Here is a 23,706-nt window from a genome sequence, read left to right as displayed (position 1 = left end):
GTCCTGTATCCAGGACACAGCTACTGCCGGGGGAGACACAGCTCTGGACCTGAGCTGCTGCAATGCACTGGCTGAGAATCCTTACCTCCCCCACCCTGGCCATATTCCTGTAACCAAGACGCTTGGTGTCCAGGAGCCCATCCTGGCACCACAGCTCCTCGGCATCTCTGATGTGCAGCCCTGGGAGAGAAAGACACACACATTTGTGAGGTTTGGCATTCTGGTTTCAGTGCCTATCTTCTTCTGTTCCCACTGCTGGGTGCACACTGGCTGGGGCCTTCGCAGCATCCATGCCCCAGTGGATTCGCAGGGTCACCACCAAGTGGTTTAGTACCTGGAGGGGATTTGTTCCATTCATCACAGTGACCCTTATTGTGTGTGTGTTCTGGGAACCCCCACTCCCACTGAAGTCAGGATCTGGCCCTAGGTACCCAATTGGTGACATCCTACAAGCTTTGTGTCCTTTCCCTGTGGTCCCTGCTCCTGCCCCTGACTTCACTTCACTTCTCTCCATGTGTCTCAATAGCTCCATTCCTGTCCCCTCACCAGCTGGCAGCCCCGTGGATGGGCTGATTTCCCTCGGGTGGGGGACAGGGCCGGACTCTGAGATAAAACAGCCAATTTCCCTGGCACTTTCACACTCATCTCCCTGATTCAGGGAGCAGGGAAGAGAAAGAATTAGCATCTAAGCTGGGGTCAGTCTCAGAGGAGGGGGCTTCTTTCTATAGGTTCCCATTGCCCAACAGAGTGAGTCTCAAAGGAGGGGCCTTGTTTCTATTGCGGTCCCTCTGCCCAGCTCCAGTTGGTCTAAAAAGAGAGGCCTTAGTTCTATAGGAGTCCCAATGTCCAGCTGCAGTTAGTCTCCGAGGGGCTCATTTCTATAGGGTCCCATTGCCCAGCTGCGTTTCTTACCCCTCTTCTGCAGCAGTAGCTGGTAGAGCCAGTAAATCCCACCCCTGGCTTGCCGGCTGATGTCATCTGCTGGGTTAGGGCAGTGCTGCTCTGTATGGCCCTGGCTCTCTCCAGAAATTGACGTGCTGTGGGAGAAGGAGGCAGGTGCACATGCTCTACAAAAGAGCCTCTCCCCCTCCACATGGGGCTGAGGCATTGTGCTCAGGGTGGAATAGCTGACTGGCTGATCCCAGAGCTTTAAAAGGGGTTCTTGCACCCAGGACATTGCCCAGGTCCTGCTGGGCACAAGCTGTCATTGTCTCTCCAGACTGGGACGATGTTCGGTCTTGGGGCTGGTCCATCCTTTCTGAACCCATGATCCATGAACAGCACATCAGGATCAAGGCACACGCCCTGGCCCCTCCCCAGCTGCAAAGGCTTTGATAGGATGGAGGGAGTCGCCATGAGGACAGTCCCTACAGGAACTGCAGTGTCCGTAGGACAGAAGAGCTGATTTTCTGAGGATCCTCCTATACTCAGGGTCTCCCTAGAAAGGAGCCAGTGACTTTTCTCAGAGGCCCATGTCCTGGATCTCACAGGGGTTTCAGTCTCTCAGTCCCCAGCCAGGCCTGGTGCCCACTGTTAATGCTGAACAGAACCATGCACTTACAGTCCCAGCTCCTTCCCTCTGTCCCCCCAAAGGTGGAAGGGCCCAACTATTGCACTGTACTGACAGCTCTGGCAAAGTCTGGCCCGCTGGTCCCAGTTGGGAGGACACAATGGAAATGTGACTCTTCCAGTCTCTTCTTTGTAGCCCTCCCACGGGGTTAAGGGGAAATTCCCCCCAGACCCTGCCATTGTGCTCACCCCCAAGAGGTGCTGCAGGTGTCTGTGGTGGGGGTTTCCGTCAGCAGGCTCCTCAGCATGATATCCAGGTTGTCTGCATAGGCCTTGTGCAGAGCCAGCAAGAGAATGGATGATGATTCCATGATGGCAGTCATGGAATCCGGGCTACACCGGTCAGGGGATGATTAGGAGGGTTCTCTGGGAAGCCCTGGCAAGACCCCAAAGACACATCCTGGCCTCTCCCATTCACATCACCCCAGGGGAACTTAGCGAGAGTTCTTGGTCAGATTCCAGCTGGCTCTTCAATCTTTGCCCTGCACAGGGCCTGGTACCCGGCAGGGTATGGAACAGCCAAACTGCAATGGATGGGAGCCAGGCGCCTGGGCAGAGTCCAGGCAGCAAAGCACAGAATGAGGAGGGAAGGAAAGGATCTGCCAAGGACGGGTAACACTATTCCCTATGGAGGGAAGGGGCCCTCCCTGACATTTTGTTAACCCCCGGGCCTGTTCCCAGTTCTCCTCACCCCTCCCCTATTCTCAGCAGCTCCACAAAACCAAGGGAGCAGGGACCACAGGCCACTCCTACTCCTGGGACAGAGAAGTAGGACGGTGACCTACCCGGAGGTGAGCGGTGTCCTTCCCTGGGTGCATGGTAAAAACGCTGTACAGGACAGCTCGCAGGAGGCCTGATTCCAGCTCCAGTGGCGGCTTTGGTTTGCTGGCAGGAAAAGGAGCCTGTATTAGATTTTGCAGTACCAGAGTGGCACTGACACCACCATGGACATGAAACGTCAGAGAAATAGGCACCGGCCAGCAAAAATGGAAACGGAGGTGCCAAGGAGCGCAGTGACCTGTTAGGTAGGGACCTCCCCACCCCACCCAAACCGGCTCCAGGGCCCAGGTCCTTCATGGGGCTGGACAGGAAAAGCCCCCCCTTCCCGAATCCACAGTGTACTCCTGCACAGGCAGGGTTTGTAACTGGGACAATGTCTGTGGGGGGAGGAAACAAACACCCCCTCTCGGGGGGTCCCAGATAACATGGAAGAAGTGCCCCCTATTGGGGGTTATGACTTCTATGGGACAGGACCCTCCTGCCGGGGGTGAGGATGGAACAAGGGGCAGGACAGACTCGGCGCCAGCTCAGCAGGGGGATTTTTGTACCTCATCTCTGCCCTGGAGATGCTGCTGGATGACCCTGATGGCAGCTTCCTCCGGGGTTACGTCCTCCTCCTCCTCGTTCTCCATCTGGACACTGGGGGTCCCTGCACCGGGCACAGAAGGAGAGAGGATAACTCCTGCTGCCGCTGAGGGGAAGGACGGGGTGCAGTGGAGAGAGAAGGCTTAATGTGCCTCCCTCTTCTGTAAGGAACCCCATGGCAGAGAGGGCCCAACCCTGCCCCTCCCAGAGACGCCCTCAGCCCCATCAGCCTCAGGGCCCCATAGGGTGACCAGACGTCCTGATAAAATCAGCACCATCCCGATTTTTAGGTGTTTGTCCCGCGTCCCAGTATTTCGCTTCGCCGGCCTTTTTTTTTTTTCCTCCGCCCGGCAGCACTCGTTTTTTATTTTTATTTTTTTTTGCTCTGCCGGCGGACCCCCCCATGTGCCCGATATTTTCTTCCTCTCATCTGGTCACCCTAGGGACCCATAGCAGTCAGGCCATCCCCCAACATCATCAGGAGCTTGGGAGGCAGCTCCCCCGACTCCACTCAGAATGCCCTGCGCCGGGCGTAGCTGTGCCACTCCCACTGGTGTCAGTGGGGCTCACGTGACTGAGGCCTGACACCTTGGCAAACCAATGGGCACAGGGTGTTACTAGCCTCCCCCCCAGTCCTTCTCCCTTTCCCTTGGGTCTCCCATCACCTGCACTGGGGGAGCCTTCAGCCTCAGGGCTCTCACACTCCTCTGAGGTGCTGCTGGCCCCTTGACAGCTGTTCCACCTCCAAACCACAGCTCAAGTTCTCAGAACCCTCTTCTCCACCCCCACCCAGGTTGGGCAGGGAGGCGGCTCTAGCAGGGGGGGCAGGAGAGATTCTGGCAGCAGTGAAGTGGGTTGCGGGGAGGTTGAGATCTTGCCCCAAGTCATCCCAGACACTAATGCTAAGCCACAGGATGGCAGCATCTAGTGTCAGTGGAGTCCAAGCACTATTTCAACCCCACAGTTTTGGATGAACTTCCCACAAGGGAAGGTGAAGAGCACCCACAGCAACACACACACACACACACACACACCACTCCTGGTGGTGAGAGGGGAACAGGAGAAAGGACAAAAGAAGTAAGAGATGAAGAGAAAGGAAGGAGGGATGGAGGAAAAGGTAAAACGAAAAGGACAAACCCTAATGTCCCCAGTGATTCCACGGGACAAAATCCCAGGTGGGCTATAAAATTCTGCCACCTTGAACTAGTGTTTTCCATGCCTAGAATTCAGCTGGCACCAGGTGGATCAGACTGAACAGGTTACAAACCTCTCCGAGGCTCTTACCTTCTCAACAGGGACGTCTGTTTTCTAGTAAAATCAGTAAAAGGAAAGGAGAAAACTCGAAAGAGTTTCCTCCTCGCACTCACCTACGTGAACCCTAATACTCTCTCAAAGAGAGACCTCGAGAAGGAGACTTGCTGAAGCTAAGCCACAGGGGTCTACGAGGTTTTCCTGGCTCTGCGCCCCTATCCTGCCTGGCTCATGTCAGCATTTCTCTGTGAGGTCACCACCTCCCCACCATCTTTGACCTATAGGCTGAGGTCCTGCAAAAGGCCTGTGTGATGTCACTGCCACACCCACCCATCCCCTGAAGTGCTAATGTCCTGCTGCTGGCCTGACACTTGGAAGGTTTGAGCTACTCTCTGTGGATCACCCCACTCAATGCCTGTTCATTCTAGGAAGCAAGCCGGCTAGACAGTACAACATTAGAGGCTGCTCCCAATGCTACATTCTGTGTTTCCAAAATTAGTAGACTTTATGACCTTTAGAGCATCTAATCTAACCCCCTGCATATCATAGGCTTCCTGTATAGTACAATAGTTACTTTTTGGGCACACACATTCCAGAAAGGCATCTAGTCTTCATTCAATGACATCAAGAGATGGAGAATCCACCACTTTCCCTTTTAGTGAGTGCCAGGGGGCTCCATTTCCCCTTCCACTAGCTCCCCATTTACAGTGAGCCAGAGCAGTACCTGCAGCAGGGAGCGGGAGTTGCTGATGGCCTCAGAGGCACAGCCCCTGCAGTGTCTCAGGCACCTGGGGCAAGTGCCGGATGATGCGGAGCTGGTGCATCACTTTGGCCGTGACGTCCTCCTGCTGCAAGGGAACGAGAACCTGTCACAGACTCAAACGCCCCGAGGAATCAGGGGGAATTAAGGGCACCTGGAACCAGCAGTATTTCCACCCAGCACCTGCCCACCACTGAGGGATGAATTCACCTCCTGAACCCCAGAATGGAGTCTTCTTGTCCTTTCTAGTAACCTCCAGTGCCAACCCCCCTCCTTGTAGGGTGAGCTCCTGCTACCTGCCCCTCAGTGCCCTTGACAGCTGTTCCACCTCCAAACCACAGCTCAAGTTCTCAGAACCCTCTTCTCCACCCCCACCCAGGTTGGGCAGGGAGGCGGCTCTAGCAGGGGGGGCAGGAGGGATTCTGGCAGCAGTGAAGTGGGTTGCGGGGAGGTTGAGATCTTGCCCCAAGTCATCCCAGACACTAATGCTAAGTCAGAGGATGGCAGCATCTAGTGTCAGTGGAGTCCAAGCACTATTTCAACCCCACAGTTTTGGATGAACTTCCCACAAGGGGAGGTGAAGAGCACCCCCAGCAACACACACACACACACACACACACACACACACACACACACACACACACATACACACCACTCCTGGTGGTGGGAGGGGAACAGGAGAAAGGACAAAAGAAGTAAGAGATGAAGAGAAAGGAAGGAGGGATGGAGGAAAAGGTAAAACGGAAAGGACAAATCCTAATGTCCCCAGTGATTCTACAGGACAAAATCCCAAGGAGGGAATAAAATTCTGCCACCTTAAACTAGTGTTTTCCATGCCTAGAATTCAGCTGGCACCAGATGAATCAGACTGAGCAGCTTCCAAAACCTCTTGGAGGCTCTTACCTTCTCAACAGGGACGTCTGTTTTCTAGTAAAATCAGTAAAAGGAAAGGAGAAAACTCGAAAGAGGTTCCTCCTCGCACTCACCTACGTGAACCCTAATACTCTCTCAAAGAGAGACCTCGAGAAGGAGAATTGCTGAAGCTAAGCCACAAGGGTCTACGAGGTTTTCCTGGCTCTGCGCCCCTATCCTGCCTGGCTCATGTCAGCATCTCTCTGTGAGGTCACCACCTCCCTAACACCTTTGACCAATAGACTGAGGTCCTGCAAAAGGCCTTTGTGATGTCACTGCCACACCCACCCATCCCCTGAAGTGCTAATGTCCTGCTGCTGGCCTGACACTTTGAAGGTTTGAGCTACTCTCTGTGGATCACCCCACTCAATGCCTGTTCATTCTAGGAAGCAAGCCGGCTAGACAGTAAAACATCAGAGGCTGCTCCAAATGCTACACTCAGTGTTTCCAAAATTAGTAGACTTTATGGCCAGAAGAGACCTTTAGTGCATCTAATCTAACCCCCTGCATATCATAAGCTTCCTGTATAGTACAATAGTTACTTTTTGGGCACACACATTCCAGAAAGGCATCTAGTCTTCATTCAATGACATCAAGAGATGGAGAATCCACCACTTTCCCTTTTAGTGAGTGCCAGGGGGCTCCATTTCCCCTTCCACTAGCTCCCCATTTACAGTGAGCCAGAGCAGTACCTGCAGCAGGGAGCGGGAGTTGCTGATGGCCTCGGAGGCACAGCCCCTGCCGTGTCTCAGGCACCTTTCACAAGTGCCGGATGATGCGGAGCTGGTGCATCACTTTGGCCGTGACGTCCTCCTGCTGCAAAGGAACGAGAACCCGTCAGAGACTCAAACGCTCCGAGGAATCAGGGGGAATTAAGGGCACCTGGAACCAGCAGTATTTCCACCCAGCACATGCCCACCACTGAGGGATGAATTCACCTCCTGAACCCCAGAATGGAGTCTTCTTGTCCTTTCTAGTAACGTCCAGTGCCAACCCCCCTCCTTGTAGGGTGAGCTCCTGCTACCTCCCCCTCAGTGCCCTTGACAGCTGTTCCACCTCCAAACCACAGCTCAAGTTCTCAGAACCCTCTTCTCCACCCCCACCCAGGTTGGGCAGGAAGGCGGCTCTAGCAGGGGGGGCAGGAGGGATTCTGGCAGCAGTGAAGTGGGTTGCGGGGAGGTTGAGATCTTGCCCCAAGTCATCCCAGACACTAATGCTAAGCCACAGGATGGCAGCATCTAGTGTCAGTGGAGTCCAAGCACTATTTCAACCCCACAGTTTTGGATGAACTTCCCACAAGGGGAGGTGAAGAGCACCCCCAGCAACACACACACACACACACACACACACACACACACACACACACACCACTCCTGGTGGTGAGAGGGGAACAGGAGAAAGGACAAAAGAAGTAAGAGATGAAGAGAAAGGAAGGAGGGATGGAGGAAAAGGTAAAACGAAAAGGACAAACCCTAATGTCCCCAGTGATTCCACGGAACAAAATCCCAGGTGGGCTATAAAATTCTGCCACCTTGAACTAGTGTTTTCCATGCCTAGAATTCAGCTGGCACCAGATGGATCAGACTGAGCAGCTTCCAAAACCTCTTGGAGGCTCTTACCTTCTCAACAGGGACGTCTGTTTTCTAGTAAAATCAGTAAAAGGAAAGGAGAAAACTCGAAAGAGGCTCCTGCTCGCACTCACCTACGTGAACCCTAATACTCTCTCAGTCCTCAAAGAGAGACCTCGAGAAGGAGACTTGCTGAAGCAAAGCCACAGGGGTCTCTGAGGTTTCCCTGGCCCTGCGCCCCTGTCCTGCCTGGCTGATGTCAGCATCTCTCGGTGAGGTCACCACCTCCCTAACACCTTTGACCAATATGTAAGGGGACTGTTGCCCCCTTACTAACATTCAGTGGGGGTGTTTTGATTGGCTTGCTCCCAGTACTAAAAGGGGAAGGGTCGATGGCAAATCAGGAGCCTGAGACTGACAGTCCCCAGGAACAATGGGGAGAGGCCAATGCTCCAGATCAGCCTAATTGACAGGCCGGGCAGGCTAATCAGAGGGTCAGGAGGCCAGGGAGGTCCCTTCCTCCATGTGAGCTGGAATTGCCTGGATCAGACTGAGTGGGGCCGAGCTAAGGAGAAAGCAGGGGCCCAAGCTGAGCTGGAGAGCAGAACCGTGCCAGATCCAGAGGGGCCAGAGCCGCAGCCACAGAGCCAGAGACGTGGCCCAGGGAGAGCAGATCCTGTGCTGGGAGCAGAGACGCAGCCACAGAGCCAGAGACGCAGCCCAGGGAGAGCAGATCCTGTGCTGGGAGCAGAGCTGCAGCCACAGAGCCAGGTGTGGTGAGCAAGTGGGGCCAGCCAAGAGGGGACCTTGGGCAAAGGGCCCAGCACAGAAAGACACCCCCAGACAAGGGCCCTTGCAGGCCAGACCGGGAGGGGGACCGTAACCTGACGGGGGGCTGACGCTGGGAAGAAGGGTCCCACCACTCAAAGCCCGGAGGTGTGTGGCCACCACCATTGCAAGTGTCCAACCCGCAGCATACCTGCAGCACAGCCAGGGCCTGAGACGGAAATCTGGGACCTACAAGGAACAGACTGTGAAGTGCCCTGATGTCCAGAGACACTGTTTGTAATGTTCCCTGCCACAAAGCAGGGTGATGTGTTTTCCTTTAACCTTTCCCATTTTCCCTTATTCTTTTCTTTAAATTAATTGTTAATTAAACAACTTGTATTTGTTTTAAATTGTATGAAATAATCAGTGGGTCAGGGAGGTGGCCAGTGCAAAGAGAGTACTCCGGAGTGGGGACACCCTAGCCCCTGTCCTAGGTGACCACAGCAGGGTTGGGGGTTGAGCCCCCCAGGAATCCTGGGCCCAGCCTTGTTGGGGTTACAAGGACTCTGCCAGACAGGAGAGTGGAAGGGGAGCCCTCAAGGGCAGGGAGGCCTCTGGGTAAAGGGAGTGGGAGCGAGGACTCAGATCCTTTCGCTAGCCCACTTCACCGGGGTAGTGCAGAAGCCAGGAAAGTTCCCCACAATAGCGGGACCATTCCCCCGCCTACATAATTGGCGTCACGAACAGGATCCTATCCACAGGGTCCACCCCATTGGTTTACTGGTTGAATTCTAGTTGCACGGTCCAGGCCTGATTGAGCATCCTACCATGGCTGGAATTGAAGAACTACGGGCCCAGTTTGCTGAACTTCAGCGCAGATTATCAGACCAAGCTGAGGCATTACAGCAAGCTAGAACAGAACAGAGAGAAGCCTTATCACTGGCTAAGGCAGTGATAGACCAACAGGCAGCAGAAGCTAAGAAACCCCCTACTATTTATGTCCCACGGGAGCGGAAGGTCACAGAGTTTGGTGGCTTCCCGACAAGACCAGGAGACATTACGGTAGAGGAGTGGGTCAAGTCTGTGAAGGCAGCTCTGCGTGTGCTAAGAGTACCTGAAGAAGATCATGTAGACTTCATAGAGGAACACCTCAAGGGCCAGGCCAAGGCCACAGTAAAGTTCATGGCAGGGGCGGACAAAAAAAATGTGGAAAAGGTATTTGAACTCCTCCTAGAAGTGTATGGGGACAAGGTACCTATTGGAACCCGACTAAAGGAGTTCTTTGAGAGAAAGCAGGAGCCCGGTGAAACTATCTGGGCATATGCATATGACCTCCAGGAGAAAATGAGCAGAGTGGAGCGGCGAGACCCTCAGCGAGTTCCAGACCCAGATATGGTTCTGAAAGAGCAGTTAGTGCTGGGGCTCCAGGATGATTCCCTCCGCCGTGAAATGAAAAGGAGGTTTAAGGAAGAGCCCAGTAAGAAGTTCCATGAACTCATGCAGGCTGCTATTATGTGGTCAGAAGAAGAGGAAGTTCCTGTGGCAGAGACAGCCAAGCCTAACCCCCATACACGAAGTGGGGGCCTAGTGAATGCAGCTGCTGGGGAAAAGGCCCTGCCCCAAACAGAGCTAACATTGGAAAGCTTAAGTGAAGCTGTCAAAAACTGGCGGTCCAACAGGGGGAGATACTGAAAGTAATGACCGAGTTGATGAAAGAAAAAAATCCCATTAGTATGCCAAAGTATCCAAGGGCACCGGGATCCCGAAGAGCCCCACTGAAGGACGAGCTGGGAAGATACATTTGTTACACTTGTGAAAGGCCAGGACATATTAGCCGAGAATGTCCACTGAGAAGGAGAACAGAGTCCCAGGCACTCGAAACCAATGGGGCACCAGGAGCAAGTGGTCCATCTACAGTAGAAGGCCAAGCAGTGGCAGAAGGATTCCTAGGCCTGTCCTTCATAGAAAATCCCTCTGCATACAGTGTTGAGAGGAACGTGGGCAGTGCCAGCATATCTAGCGACTTCTGTAAGCGAGCATTTGGAGACTGTCTAACTGCTGAAGTATGTATAGCAGGGGTGAAGACCAGATGTTTGTTAGATACTGGCTCAGAAGTCACCACCATTACTGAGTCGCATTTTCAAAAATATCTGAAGGACAAGGACCTGACCATGCACAGCACACGGTTTGTACGTCTAACAGCTGTTAATGGACTGGCAATCCCAGTGGTGGGGTGCCTTGAAGCAGACATAGAGTATATGGGCCAGACACTGCCAGGAAAATGCATCTTCATCCTGAAAGACAAAGCCTCAAAAGGGAGCCATATAGGAGAAGGAGTCCCAGGGATTCTAGGGATGAACATCATTAGTGAGCTGAAGGAGCTACTCTTACCAGGAAAAGGGACCAGGAGGATAAACTGTCACGAGCACTCTACGAAGAATGCTGTGCTGAGTAAAGTACTGGCTCGAGCGGAGAGGCAGAGTCTTTCCCTGGGCCCCACAAGGCATATGGGAAATGTTAAAGTGGGCAGAAAACGGAAGACCATTATTCCTCCTTGGAGAGGGAAGATCCTTGACGAACACAGCTGTGTACCAGGAAATGAGCTGCAGGTGACGAGGGAGAAGGGAGGACGAGTTACCTTTCTTCAAGAAAGATGTGATGGGAGACTGCCAGTTCCAGTTCAAGCGGCACGCCAAGGGCTGATTCCTGCACATGTGGCTAACATAAGGGCGTTGCCAGAAAAGCATCAAGAAGTCTTTTCTAAGGATGAGGTGACCAATTATGATGACCAGGTCAAAGGTCACCATGACAGGCTGAAGACAGCCTGGAAAGTTGCTCTCAGTACAACTAAAGACATAGCCCAAAGTAGGAAAAGGACTTATGATAGCAAGTCCAGTGGGGCTCTCATCAGATCTGGTGACTGTGTACCAGTTTGTAGCCATAGACGCCGGAGATGTAATAAAATACAGGACAAATGGAAGCCAAATCCCCACACTGTGGTCACCCACAACAATCCCGAACTGCCAGTGTACGCTAACCAGCCTGAACGAGGAGGTCCTGAGAGAGTAGTACATAGGGACCAGTTGAAAGATTGCACTCTTAGTCCAGACAGGGACCATAGGAGGCGTAGATCAGTACACCCCGAGGAGGCTGAAACCAATTGGGAAATGGTTCTAGTCCCACAAACCGAATACAGAGGGGGACAGAGTGGGGCAAACCCAAACCCTAACGAGAATGGCCAGATCCTTCAAACTGACCCAGTATTACCTGAGGATAGGGAAATAGAAAATATGGGTAACGAACCACCAGTCTTAAAAAGGTCGCAGAGGGCTAATAAGGGTGTACTTCCTGTTAGACTTAAAGATAATTATGTTATTGGTTCTATGTAGTGTTTTAATAAATATTGTTATGTATGGTATTAAGAAGTAGATGTGGAATGTTAAATATGTTAAATGTTCTTTTGATAATTGTTAATGGGTTGTTAATATAAAATGATGTGGGTATATGTTGTTACTATGGGGCCCGGATGTACCGGTGTGAATATTGTGGATGTGGCAGTATTTTAGCAAGGGGGAATGTAAGGGGACTGTTGCCCCCTTACTAACATTCAGTGGGGGTGTTTTGATTGGCTTGCTCCCAGTACTAAAAGGGGAAGGGTCGATGGCAAATCAGGAGCCTGAGACTGACAGTCCCCAGGAACAATGGGGAGAGGCCAATGCTCCAGATCAGCCTGATTGACAGGGCGGGCAGGCTAATCAGAGGGTCAGGAGGCCAGGGAGGTCCCGTCCTCCGTGTGAGCTGGAATTGCCTGGATCAGACTGAGTGGGGCCGAGCTAAGGAGAAAGCAGGGGCCCAAGCTGAGCTGGAGAGCAGAACCGTGCCAGATCCAGAGGGGCCAGAGCCGCAGCCACAGAGCCAGAGACGTGGCCCAGGGAGAGCAGATCCTGTGCTGGGAGCAGAGCCGCAGCCACAGAGCCAGAGATGCAGCCCAGGGAGAGCAGATCCTGTGCTGGGAGCAGAGCTGCAGCCACAGAGCCAGGTGTGGTGAGCAAGTGGGGCCAGCCAAGAGGGGACCTTGGGCAAAGGGCCCAGCACAGAAAGACACCCCCAGACAAGGGCCCTTGCAGGCCAGACCGGGAGGGGGACCTTAACCTGACGGGGGGCTGACGCTGGGAAGAAGGGTCCCACCACTCAAAGCCCGGAGGTGTGTGGCCACCACCATTGCAAGTGTCCAACCCGCAGCATACCTGCAGCACAGCCAGGGCCTGAGACGGAAATCTGGGACCTACAAGGAACAGACTGTGAAGTGCCCTGATGTCCAGAGACACTGTTTGTGATGTTCCCTGCCACAAAGCAGGGTGATGTGTTTTCCTTTAACCTTTCCCATTTTCCCTTATTCTTTTCTTTAAATTAATTGTTAATTAAACAACTTGTATTTGTTTTAAATTGTATGAAATAATCAGTGGGTCAGGGAGGTGGCCAGTGCAAAGAGAGTACTCCGGAGTGGGGACACCCTAGCCCCTGTCCTAGGTGACCACAGCAGGGTGGGGGGTTGAGCCCCCCAGGAATCCTGGGCCCAGCCTAGTTGGGGTTACAAGGACTCTGCCAGACAGGAGAGTGGAAGGGGAGCCCTCAAGGGCAGGGAGGCCTCTGGGTAAAGGGAGTGGGAGCGAGGACTCAGATCCTTTCGCTAGCCCACTTCACCGGGGTAGTGCAGAAGCCAGGAAAGTTCCCCACAATAGCGGGACCATTCCCCCGCTTACAAATAGGCTGAGGTCCTGCAAAAGGCCTTTGTGATGTCACTGCCACACCCACCCATCCCCTGAAGTGCTAATGTCCTGCTGCTGGCCTGACACTTTGAAGGTTTGAGCTACTCTCTGTGGATCACCCCACTCAATGCCTGTTCATTCTAGGAAGCAAGCCGGCTAGACAGTACAACATCAGAGGCTGCTCCCAATGCTACACTCAGTGTTTCCAAAATTAGTAGACTTTATGGCCAGAAGAGACCTTTAGAGCATCTCATCTAACCCCCTGCATATCATAGGCTTCCTGTATAGTACAATAGTTACTTTTTGGGCACACACATTCCAGAAAGGCATCTAGTCTTCATTCAATGACATCAAGAGATGGAGAATCCACCACTTTCCCTTTTAGTGAGTGCCAGGGGGCTCCATTTCCCCTTCCACTAGCTCCCCATTTACAGTGAGCCGGAGCAGTACCTGCAGCAGGGAGCGGGAGTTGCTGATGGCCTCAGAGGCACAGCCCCTGCAGTGTCTCAGGCACCTGGCGCAAGTGCCGGATGATGCGGAGCTGGTGCATCACTTTGGCCGTGACGTCCTCCTGCTGCAAGGGAACGAGAACCTGTCAGAGACTCAAACGCCCCGAGGAATCAGGGGGAATTAAGGGCACCTGGAACCAGCAGTATTTCCACCCAGCACCTGCCCACCACTGAGGGATGAATTCACCTCCTGAACCCCAGAATGGAGTCTTCTTGTCCTTTCTAGTAACCTCCAGTGCCAACCCCCCTCCTTGTAGGGTGAGCTCCTGCTACCTCCCCCTCAGTGCCCTTGACAGCTGTTCCACCTCCAAACCACAGCTCAAGTTCTCAGAACCCTCTTCTCCACCCCCACCCAGGTTGGGCAGGGAGGCGGCTCTAGCAGGGGGGGCAGGAGGGATTCTGGCAGCAGTGAAGTGGGTTGCGGGGAGATTGAGATCTTGCCCCAAGTCATCCCAGACACTAATGCTAAGCCACAGGATGGCAGCATCTAGTGTCAGTGGAGTCCAAGCACTATTTCAACCCCACAGTTTTGGATGAACTTCCCACATGGGGAGGTGAAGAGCACCCCCAGCAACACACACACACACACACACACACACACACACACACACACGCACACACACACACACCACTCCTGGTGGTGGGAGGGGAACAGGAGAAAGGACAAAAGAAGTAAGAGATGAAGAGAAAGGAAGGAGGGATGGAGGAAAAGGTAAAACGAAAAGGACAAACCCTAATGTCCCCAGTGATTCTACGGGACAAAATCCCACGGAGGGAATAAAATTCTGTCACCTTAAACTACTGTTTTCCATGCCTAGAATTCAGCTGGCACCAGATGAATCAGACTGAGCAGGTTCCAAAACCTCTTGGAGGCTCTTACCTTCTAAACAGGGACGTCTGTTTACTAGTAAAATCAGTAAAAGGAAAGGAGAAAACTCGAAATAGGTTCCTCCTCGCACTCACCTACGTGAACCCTAATACTCTCTCAGTCCTCAAAGAGAGACCTCGAGAAGGAGAATTGCTGAAGCTAAGCCACAGGGGTCTACGAGGTTTTCCTGGCTCTGCGCCCCTATCCTGCCTGGCTCATGTCAGCATCTCTCTGTGAGGTCACCACCTCCCTAACACCTTTGACCAATAGGCTGAGGTCCTGCAAAAGGCCTTTGTGATGTCACTGCCACACCCACCCATCCCCTGAAGTGCTAATGTCCTGCTGCTGGCCTGACACTTTGAAGGTTTGAGCTACTCTCTGTGGATCACCCCACTCAATGCCTTTTCATTCTAGGAAGCAAGCCGGCTAGACAGTAAAACATCAGAGGCTGCTCCCAATGCTACACTCAGTGTTTCCAAAATGAGTAGACTTTATGGCCAGAAGAGACCTTTAGAGCATCTCATCTAACCCACTGCATATCATAGGCTTCCTGTATAGTACAATAGTTACTTTTTGGGCACACACATTCCAGAAAGGCATCTAGTCTTCATTCAATGACATCAAGAGATGGAGAATCCACCACTTTCCCTTTTAGTGAGTGCCAGGGGGCTCCATTTCCCCTTCCACTAGCTCCCCATTTACAGTGAGCCGGAGCAGTACCTGCAGCAGGGAGCGGGAGTTGCTGATGGCCTCAGAGGCACAGCCCCTGCAGTGTCTCAGGCACCTGGCGCAAGTGCCGGATGATGCGGAGCTGGTGCATCACTTTGGCAGTGACGTCCTCCTGCTGCAAGGGAACGAGAACCTGTCAGAGACTCGAACGCCCCGAGGAATCAGGGGGAATTAAGGGCACCTGGAACCAGCAGTATTTCCACCCAGCACCTACCCACCACTGAGGGATGAATTCACCTCCTGAACCCCGGAATGGAGTCTTCTTGTCCTTTCTAGTAACCTCCAGTGCCAACCCCCCTCCTTGTAGGGTGAGCTCCTGCTACCTCCCCCTCAGTGCCCTTGACAGCTGTTCCACCTCCAAACCACAGCTCAAGTTCTCAGAACCCTCTTCTCCACCCACACCCAGGTTGGGCAGGGAGGCGGCTCTAGCAGGGGGGGCAGGAGGGATTCTGGCAGCAGTGAAGTGGGTTGCGGGGAGGTTGAGATCTTGCCCCAAGTCATCCCAGACACTAATGCTAAGTCACAGGATGGCAGCATCTAGTGTCAGTGGAGTCCAAGCACTATTTCAACCTCACAGTTTTGGATGAACTTCCCACAAGGGGAGGTGAAGAGCACCCCCAGCAACACACACACCACTCCTGGTGGTGGGAGGGGAATAGGAGAAAGGACAAAAGAAGTAAGAGATGAAGAGAAAGGAAGGAGGGATGGAGGAAAAGTTAAAACGAAAAGGACAAACCCTAATGTCCCCAGTGATTCCACGGGACAAAATCCCAGGTGGGCTATAAAATTCTGCCATCTTGAACTAGTGTTTTCCATGCCTAGAATTCAGCTGGCACCAGGTGGATCAGACTGAACAGGTTACAAACCTCTCCGAGGCTCTTAACTTCTCAACAGTCACGTCTGTTTTCTAGTAAAATCAGTAAAAGGAAAGGAGAAAACTCGAAAGAGGTTCCTCCTCGCACTAACCTACGTGAACCCTAATACTCTCTCAAAGAGAGACCTCGAGAAGGAGACTTGCTGAAGCAAAGCCACAGGGGTCTCTGAGGTTTTCCTGGCTCTGTGCCCCTATCCTCCCTGGCTCATGTCAGCATCTCTCTGTGAGGTCACCACCTCCCCACCACCTTTGACCAATAGGCTGAGGTCCTGCAAAAGGCCTTTGTGATGTCACTGCCACACCCACCCATCCCCTGAAGTGCTAATGTCCTGCTGCTGGCCTGACACTTTGAAGGTTTGAGCTACTCCCTGTGGATCACCCCACTCAATTCCTATTCATTCTAGGAAGCAAGCCGGCTAGACAGTAAAACATCAGAGGCTGCTCCCAACGCTACACTCAATTTTAACAAAATGAATAGACTTTATGGCCAGAAGAGACCTTTAGAGCATCTCATCTAACCCCCTGCATATCATGGGCTTCCTGTATAGCACAACAGTTACTTTTTGGGCACACACATTCCAGAAAGGCATCTAGTCTTCATTCAATGACATCAAGAGATGGAGAATCCACCACTTTCCCTTTTAGTGAGTGCCAGAGGGCTCCATTTCCCCTTCCACTAGCTCCCCATTTACAGTGAGCCAGAGCAGTACCTGCAGCAGGGAGCGGGAGTTGCTGATGGCCTCAGAGGCACAGCCCCTGCAGTGTCTCAGGCACCTGGCGCAAGTGCCGGATGATGCGGAGCTGGTGCATCACTTTGGCCGTGACGTCCTCCTGCTGCAAGGGAACGAGAACCTGTCAGAGACTCAAACGCCCCGAGGAATCAGGGGGAATTAAGGGCACCTGGAACCAGCAGTATTTCCACCCAGCACCTGCCCACCACTGAGGGATGAATTCACCTCCTGAACCCCAGAATGGAGTCTTCTTGTCCTTTCTAGTAACCTCCAGTGCCAACCCCCCTCCTTGTAGGGTGAGCTCCTGCTACCTCCCCCTCAGTGCCCTTGACAGCTGTTCCACCTCCCAACCACAGCTCAAGTTCTCAGAACCCTCTTCTCCACCCACACCCAGGTTGGGCAGGGAGGCGGCTCTAGCAGGGGGGGCAGGAGGGATTCTGGCAGCAGTGAAGTGGGTTGCGGGGAGGTTGAGATCTTGCCCCAAGTCATCCCAGACACTAATGCTAAGTCACAGGATGGCAGCATCTAGTGTCAGTGGAGTCCAAGCACTATTTCAACCCCACAGTTTTGGATGAACTTCCCACAAGGGGAGGTGAAGAGCACCCCCAGCAACACACACACACACACCACTCCTGGTGGTGGGAGGGGAATAGGAGAAAGGACAAAAGAAGTAAGAGATGAAGAGAAAGGAAGGAGGGATGGAGGAAAAGTTAAAACGAAAAGGACAAACCCTAATGTCCCCAGTGATTCCACGGGACAAAATCCCAGGTGGGCTATAAAATTCTGCCACCTTGAACTAGTGTTTTCCATGCCTAGAATTCAGCTGGCACCAGGTGGATCAGACTGAACAGGTTACAAACCTCTCCGAGGCTCTTAACTTCTAAACAGGCACGTCTGTTTTCTAGTAAAATCAGTAAAAGGAAAGGAGAAAACTCGAAATAGGTTCCTCCTCGCACTCACCTACGTGAACCCTAATACTCTCTCAGTCCTCAAAGAGAGACCTCGAGAAGGAGAATTGCTGAAGCTAAGCCACAGGGGTCTACGAGGTTTTCCTGGCTCTGCGCCCCTATCCTGCCTGGCTCATGTCAGCATCTCTCTGTGAGGTCACCACCTCCCTAACACCTTTGACCAATAGGCTGAGGTCCTGCAAAAGGCCTTTGTGATGTCACTGCCACACCCACCCATCCCCTGAAGTGCTAATGTCCTGCTGCTGGCCTGACACTTTGAAGGTTTGAGCTACTCTCTGTGGATCACCCCACTCAATGCCTTTTCATTCTAGGAAGCAAGCCGGCTAGACAGTAAAACATCAGAGGCTGCTCCCAATGCTACACTCAGTGTTTCCAAAATGAGTAGACTTTATGGCCAGAAGAGACCTTTAGAGCATCTCATCTAACCCACTGCATATCATAGGCTTCCTGTATAGTACAATAGTTACTTTTTGGGCACACACATTCCAGAAAGGCATCTAGTCTTCATTCAATGACATCAAGAGATGGAGAATCCACCACTTTCCCTTTTAGTGAGTGCCAGGGGGCTCCATTTCCCCTTCCACTAGCTCCCCATTTACAGTGAGCCAGAGCACTACCTGCAGCAGGGAGCGGGAGTTGCTGATGGCCTCAGAGGCACAGCCCCTGCAGTGTCTCAGGCACCTGGCGCAAGTGCTGGATGATGCGGAGCTGGTGCATCACTTTGGCCGTGACGTCCTCCTGCTGCAAGGGAACGAGAACCTGTCAGAGACTCAAACGCCCCGAGGAATCAGGGGGAATTAAGGGCACCTGGAACCAGCAGTATTTCCACCCAGCACCTGCCCACCACTGAGGGATGAATTCACCTCCTGAACCCCGGAATGGAGTCTTCTTGTCCTTTCTAGTAACCTCCAGTGCCAACCCCCCTCCTTGTAGGGTGAGCTCCTGCTACCTCCCCCTCAGTGCCCTTGACAGCTGTTCCACCTCCAAACCACAGCTCAAGTTCTCAGAACCCTCTTCTCCACCCACACCCAGGTTGGGCAGGGAGGCGGCTCTAGCAGGGGGGGCAGGAGGGATTCTGGCAGCAGTGAAGTGGGTTGCGGGGAGGTTGAGATCTTGCCCCAAGTCATCCCAGACACTAATGCTAAGTCACAGGATGGCAGCATCTAGTGTCAGTGGAGTCCAAGCACTATTTCAACCTCACAGTTTTGGATGAACTTCCCACAAGGGGAGGTGAAGAGCACCCCCAGCAACACACACACACACACACACACACCACTCCTGGTGGTGGGAGGGGAATAGGAGAAAGGACAAAAGAAGTAAGAGATGAAGAGAAAGGAAGGAGGGATGGAGGAAAAGTTAAAACGAAAAGGACAAACCCTAATGTCCCCAGTGATTCCACGGGACAAAATCCCAGGTGGGCTATAAAATTCTGCCACCTTGAACTAGTGTTTTCCATGCCTAGAATTCAGCTGGCACCAGGTGGATCAGACTGAACAGGTTACAAACCTCTCCGAGGCTCTTAACTTCTCAACAGTCACGTCTGTTTTCTAGTAAAATCAGTAAAAGGAAAGGAGAAAACTCGAAAGAGGTTCCTCCTCGCACTAACCTACGTGAACCCTAATACTCTCTCAAAGAGAGACCTCGAGAAGGAGACTTGCTGAAGCAAAGCCACAGGGGTCTCTGAGGTTTTCCTGGCTCTGTGCCCCTATCCTGCCTGGCTCATGTCAGCATCTCTCTGTGAGGTCACCACCTCCCCACCACCTTTGACCAATAGGCTGAGGTCCTGCAAAAGGCCTTTGTGATGTCACTGCCACACCCACCCATCCCCTGAAGTGCTAATGTCCTGCTGCTGGCCTGACACTTTGAAGGTTTGAGCTACTCCCTGTGGATCACCCCACTCAATTCCTGTTCATTCTAGGAAGCAAGCCGGCTAGACAGTAAAACATCAGAGGCTGCTCCCAACGCTACACTCAATTTTAACAAAATGAGTAGACTTTATGGCCAGAAGAGACCTTTAGAGCATCTCATCTAACCCCCTGCATATCATGGGCTTCCTGTATAGCACAACAGTTACTTTTTGGGCACACACATTCCAGAAAGGCATCTAGTCTTCATTCAATGACATCAAGAGATGGAGAATCCACCACTTTCCCTTTTAGTGAGTGCCAGAGGGCTCCATTTCCCCTTCCACTAGCTCCCCATTTACAGTGAGCCAGAGCAGTACCTGCAGCAGGGAGCGGGAGTTGCTGATGGCCTCAGAGGCACAGCCCCTGCAGTGTCTCAGGCACCTGGCGCAAGTGCCGGATGATGCGGAGCTGGTGCATCACTTTGGCCGTGACGTCCTCCTGCTGCAAGGGAACGAGAACCTGTCAGAGACTCAAACGCCCCGAGGAATCAGGGGGAATTAAGGGCACCTGGAACTAGCAGTATTTCCACCCAGCACCTGCCCACCACTGAGGGATGAATTCACCTCCTGAACCCCAGAATGGAGTCTTCTTGTCCTTTCCAGTAACCTCCAGTGCCAACCCCACTCCTTGTAGGGTGAGTTCCTGCTACCACCCAGTCAGTGCCCTTGACAGCTGTTCCACCTCCAAACCACAGCTCAAGTTCTCAGAACCCTCTTCTCCACCCCCACCCAGGTTGGGCAGGGAGGCGGCTCTAGCAGGGGGGGCAGGAGGGATTCTGGCAGCAGTGAAGTGGGTTGCGGGGAGGTTGAGATCTTGCCCCAAGTCATCCCAGACACTAATGCTAAGCCACAGGATGGCAGCATCTAGTGTCAGTGGAGTCCAAGCACTATTTCAACCCCACAGTTTTGGATGAACTTCCCACAAGGGGAGGTGAAGAGCACCCCCAGCAACACACACACACCCACACACACACAACCCACTCCTGGTGGTGGGAGGGGAACAGGAGAAAGGAAAAAAGAAGTAAGAGATGAAGAGAAAGGAAGGAGGGATGGAGGAAAAGGTAAAAGGGAAAGGACAAACCCTAATGTCCCCAGTGATTCTACGGGACAAAATCCCAAGGAGGGAATAAAATTCTGCCACCTTAAACTAGTGTTTTCCATGCCTAGAATTCAGCTGGCACCAGATGGATCAGACTGAGCAGCTTCCAAAACCTCTTGGAGGCTCTTACCTTCTCAACAGGGATGTCTGTTTTCTAGTAAAATCAGTAAAAGGAAAGGAGAAAACTCGAAAGAGGCTCCTGCTCGCACTCACCTACGTGAACCCTAATACTCTCTCAGTCCTCAAAGAGAGACCTCGAGAAGGAGACTTGCTGAAGCTAAGCCACAGGGGTCTCTGAGGTTTCCCTGGCCCTGCGCCCCTATCCTGCCTGGCTCATGTCAGCATCTCTCTCTGAGGTCACCACCTCCCCACCACCTTTGACCAATAGGCTGAGGTCCTGCAAAAGGCCTTTGTGATGTCACTGCCACACACACACATCCCCTGAAGTGCTAATGTCCTGCTGCTGGCCTGACACTTCGAAGGTTTGAGCTACTCTCTGTGGATCACCCCACTCAATGCCTGTTCATTCTAGGAAGCAAGCCGGGTAGACAGTACAACATCAGACGCTGCTCCCAATGCTACACTCAGTGTTTCCAAAATTAGTAGACTTTAATGCCAGAAGAGACCTTTAGAGCAACTCATCTAACCCCCTGCATATCATAGGCTTCCTGTATAGTACAATAGTTACTTTTTGGGCACACACATTCCAGAAAGGCATCTAGTCTTCATTCAATGACATCAAGAGATGGAGAATCCACCACTTTCCCTTTTAGTGAGTGCCAGGGGGCTCCATTTCCCCTTCCACTAGCTCCCCATTTACAGTGAGCCGGAGCAGTACCTGCAGCAGGGAGCGGGAGTTGCTGATGGCATCAGAGGCACAGCCCCTGCAGTGTCTCAGGCACCTGGCGCAAGTGCCGGATGATGCAGAGCTGGTGCATCACTTTGGCCGTGACGTCCTCCTGCTGCAGGGGAACGAGAACCTGTCAGAGACTCAAACGCCCCGAGGAATCAGGGGGAATTAAGGGCACCTGGAACCAGCAGTATTTCCACCCAGCACCTGCCCACCACTGAGGGATGAATTCACCTCCTGAACCCCAGAATGGAGTCTTCTTGTCCTTTCTAGTAACCTCCAGTGCCAACCCCGCTCCTTGTAGGGTGAGCTCCTGCTACCTCCCCCTCAGTGCCCTTGACAGCTGTTCCACCTCCAAACCACAGCTCAAGTTCTCAGAACCCTCTTCTTCACCCCCACCCAGGTTGGGCAGGGAGGCGGCTCTAGCAGGGGGGGCAGGAGGGATTCTGGCAGCAGTGAAGTGGGTTGCGGGGAGGTTGAGATCTTGCCCCAAGTCATCCCAGACACTAATGCTAAGCCACAGGATGGCAGCATCTAGTGTCAGTGGAGTCCAAGCACTATTTCAACCCCACAGTTTTGGATGAACTTCCCACAAGGGGAGGTGAAGAGCACCCCCAGCAACACACACACACACACACACACACCACTCCTGGTGGTGGGAGGGGAATAGGAGAAAGGACAAAAGAAGTAAGAGATGAAGAGAAAGGAAGGAGGGATGGAGGAAAAGTTAAAACGAAAAGGACAAACCCTAATGTCCCCAGTGATTCCACGGGACAAAATCCCAGGTGGGCTATAAAATTCTGCCACCTTGAACTACTGTTTTCCATGCCTAGAATTCAGCTGGCACCAGGTGGATCAGACTGTACAGGTTACAAACCTCTCCGAGGCTCTTAACTTCTCAACAGGCACGTCTGTTTTCTAGTAAAATCAGTAAAAGGAAAGGAGAAAACTCGAAAGAGGTTCCTCCTCGCACTCACCTACGTGAACCCTAATACTCTCTCAGTCCTCAAAGAGAGACCTCGAGAAGGAGAATTGCTGAAGCTAAGCCACAGGGGTCTACGAGGTTTTCCTGGCTCTGCGCCCCTATCCTGCCTGGCTCATGTCAGCATCTCTCTGTGAGGTCACCACCTCCCTAACACCTTTGACCAATAGGCTGAGGTCCTGCAAAAGGCCTTTGTGATGTCACTGCCACACCCACCCATCCCCTGAAGTGCTAATGTCCTGCTGCTGGCCTGACACTTTGAAGGTTTGAGCTACTCTCTGTGGATCACCCCACTCAATGTCTGTTCATTCTAGGAAGCAAGCCAGCTAGACAGTACAACATCAGAGGCTGCTCCCAATACTACACTCAGTGTTTCCAAAATGAGTAGACTTTATGGCCAGAAGAGACCTTTAGAGCATCTCATCTAACCCCCTGCATATCATAGGCTTCCTGTATAGTACAATAGTTACTTTTTGGGCACACACATTCCAGAAAGGCATCTAGTCTTCATTCAATGACATCAAGAGATGGAGAATCCACCACTTTCCCTTTTAGTGAGTGCCAGGGGGCTCCATTTCCCCTTCCACTAGCTCCCCATTTACAGTGAGCCAGAGCACTACCTGCAGCAGGGAGCGGGAGTTGCTGATGGCCTCAGAGGCACAGCCCCTGCAGTGTCTCAGGCACCTGGCGCAAGTGCCGGATGATGCGGAGCTGGTGCATCACTTTGGCCGTGATGTCCTCCTGCTGCAAGGGAACGAGAACCTGTCAGAGACTCAAACGCCCCGAGGAATCAGGGGGAATTAAGGGCACCTGGAACCAGCAGTATTTCCACCCAGCACCTGCCCACCACTGAGGGATGAATTCACCTCCTGAACCCCAGAATGGAGTCTTCTTGTCCTTTCCAGTAACCTCCAGTGCCAACCACACTCCTTGTAGGGTGAGTTCCTGCTACCACCCCCTCAGTGCCCTTGACAGCTGTTCCACCTCCAAACCACAGCTCAAGTTCTCAGAACCCTCTTCTCCACCCCCACCCAGGTTGGGCAGGGAGGCGGCTCTAGCAGGGGGGGCAGGAGGGATTCTGGCAGCAGCGAAGTGGGTTGCGCGGAGGTTGAGATCTTGCCCCAAGTCATCCCAGACACTAATGCTAAGCCACAGGATGGCAGCATCTAGTGTCAGTGGAGTCCAAGCACTATTTCAACCCCACAGTTTTGGATGAACTTCCCACAAG

The sequence above is a fragment of the Emys orbicularis genome, chromosome 2 (genome assembly GCF_028017835.1).
Source record: "Emys orbicularis isolate rEmyOrb1 chromosome 2, rEmyOrb1.hap1, whole genome shotgun sequence".
Lineage (NCBI taxonomy): Eukaryota > Metazoa > Chordata > Testudines > Emydidae > Emys > Emys orbicularis.
The sequence above is the reverse complement of the archived record's forward strand: the minus strand, read 5'-3'. Positions refer to the sequence as shown.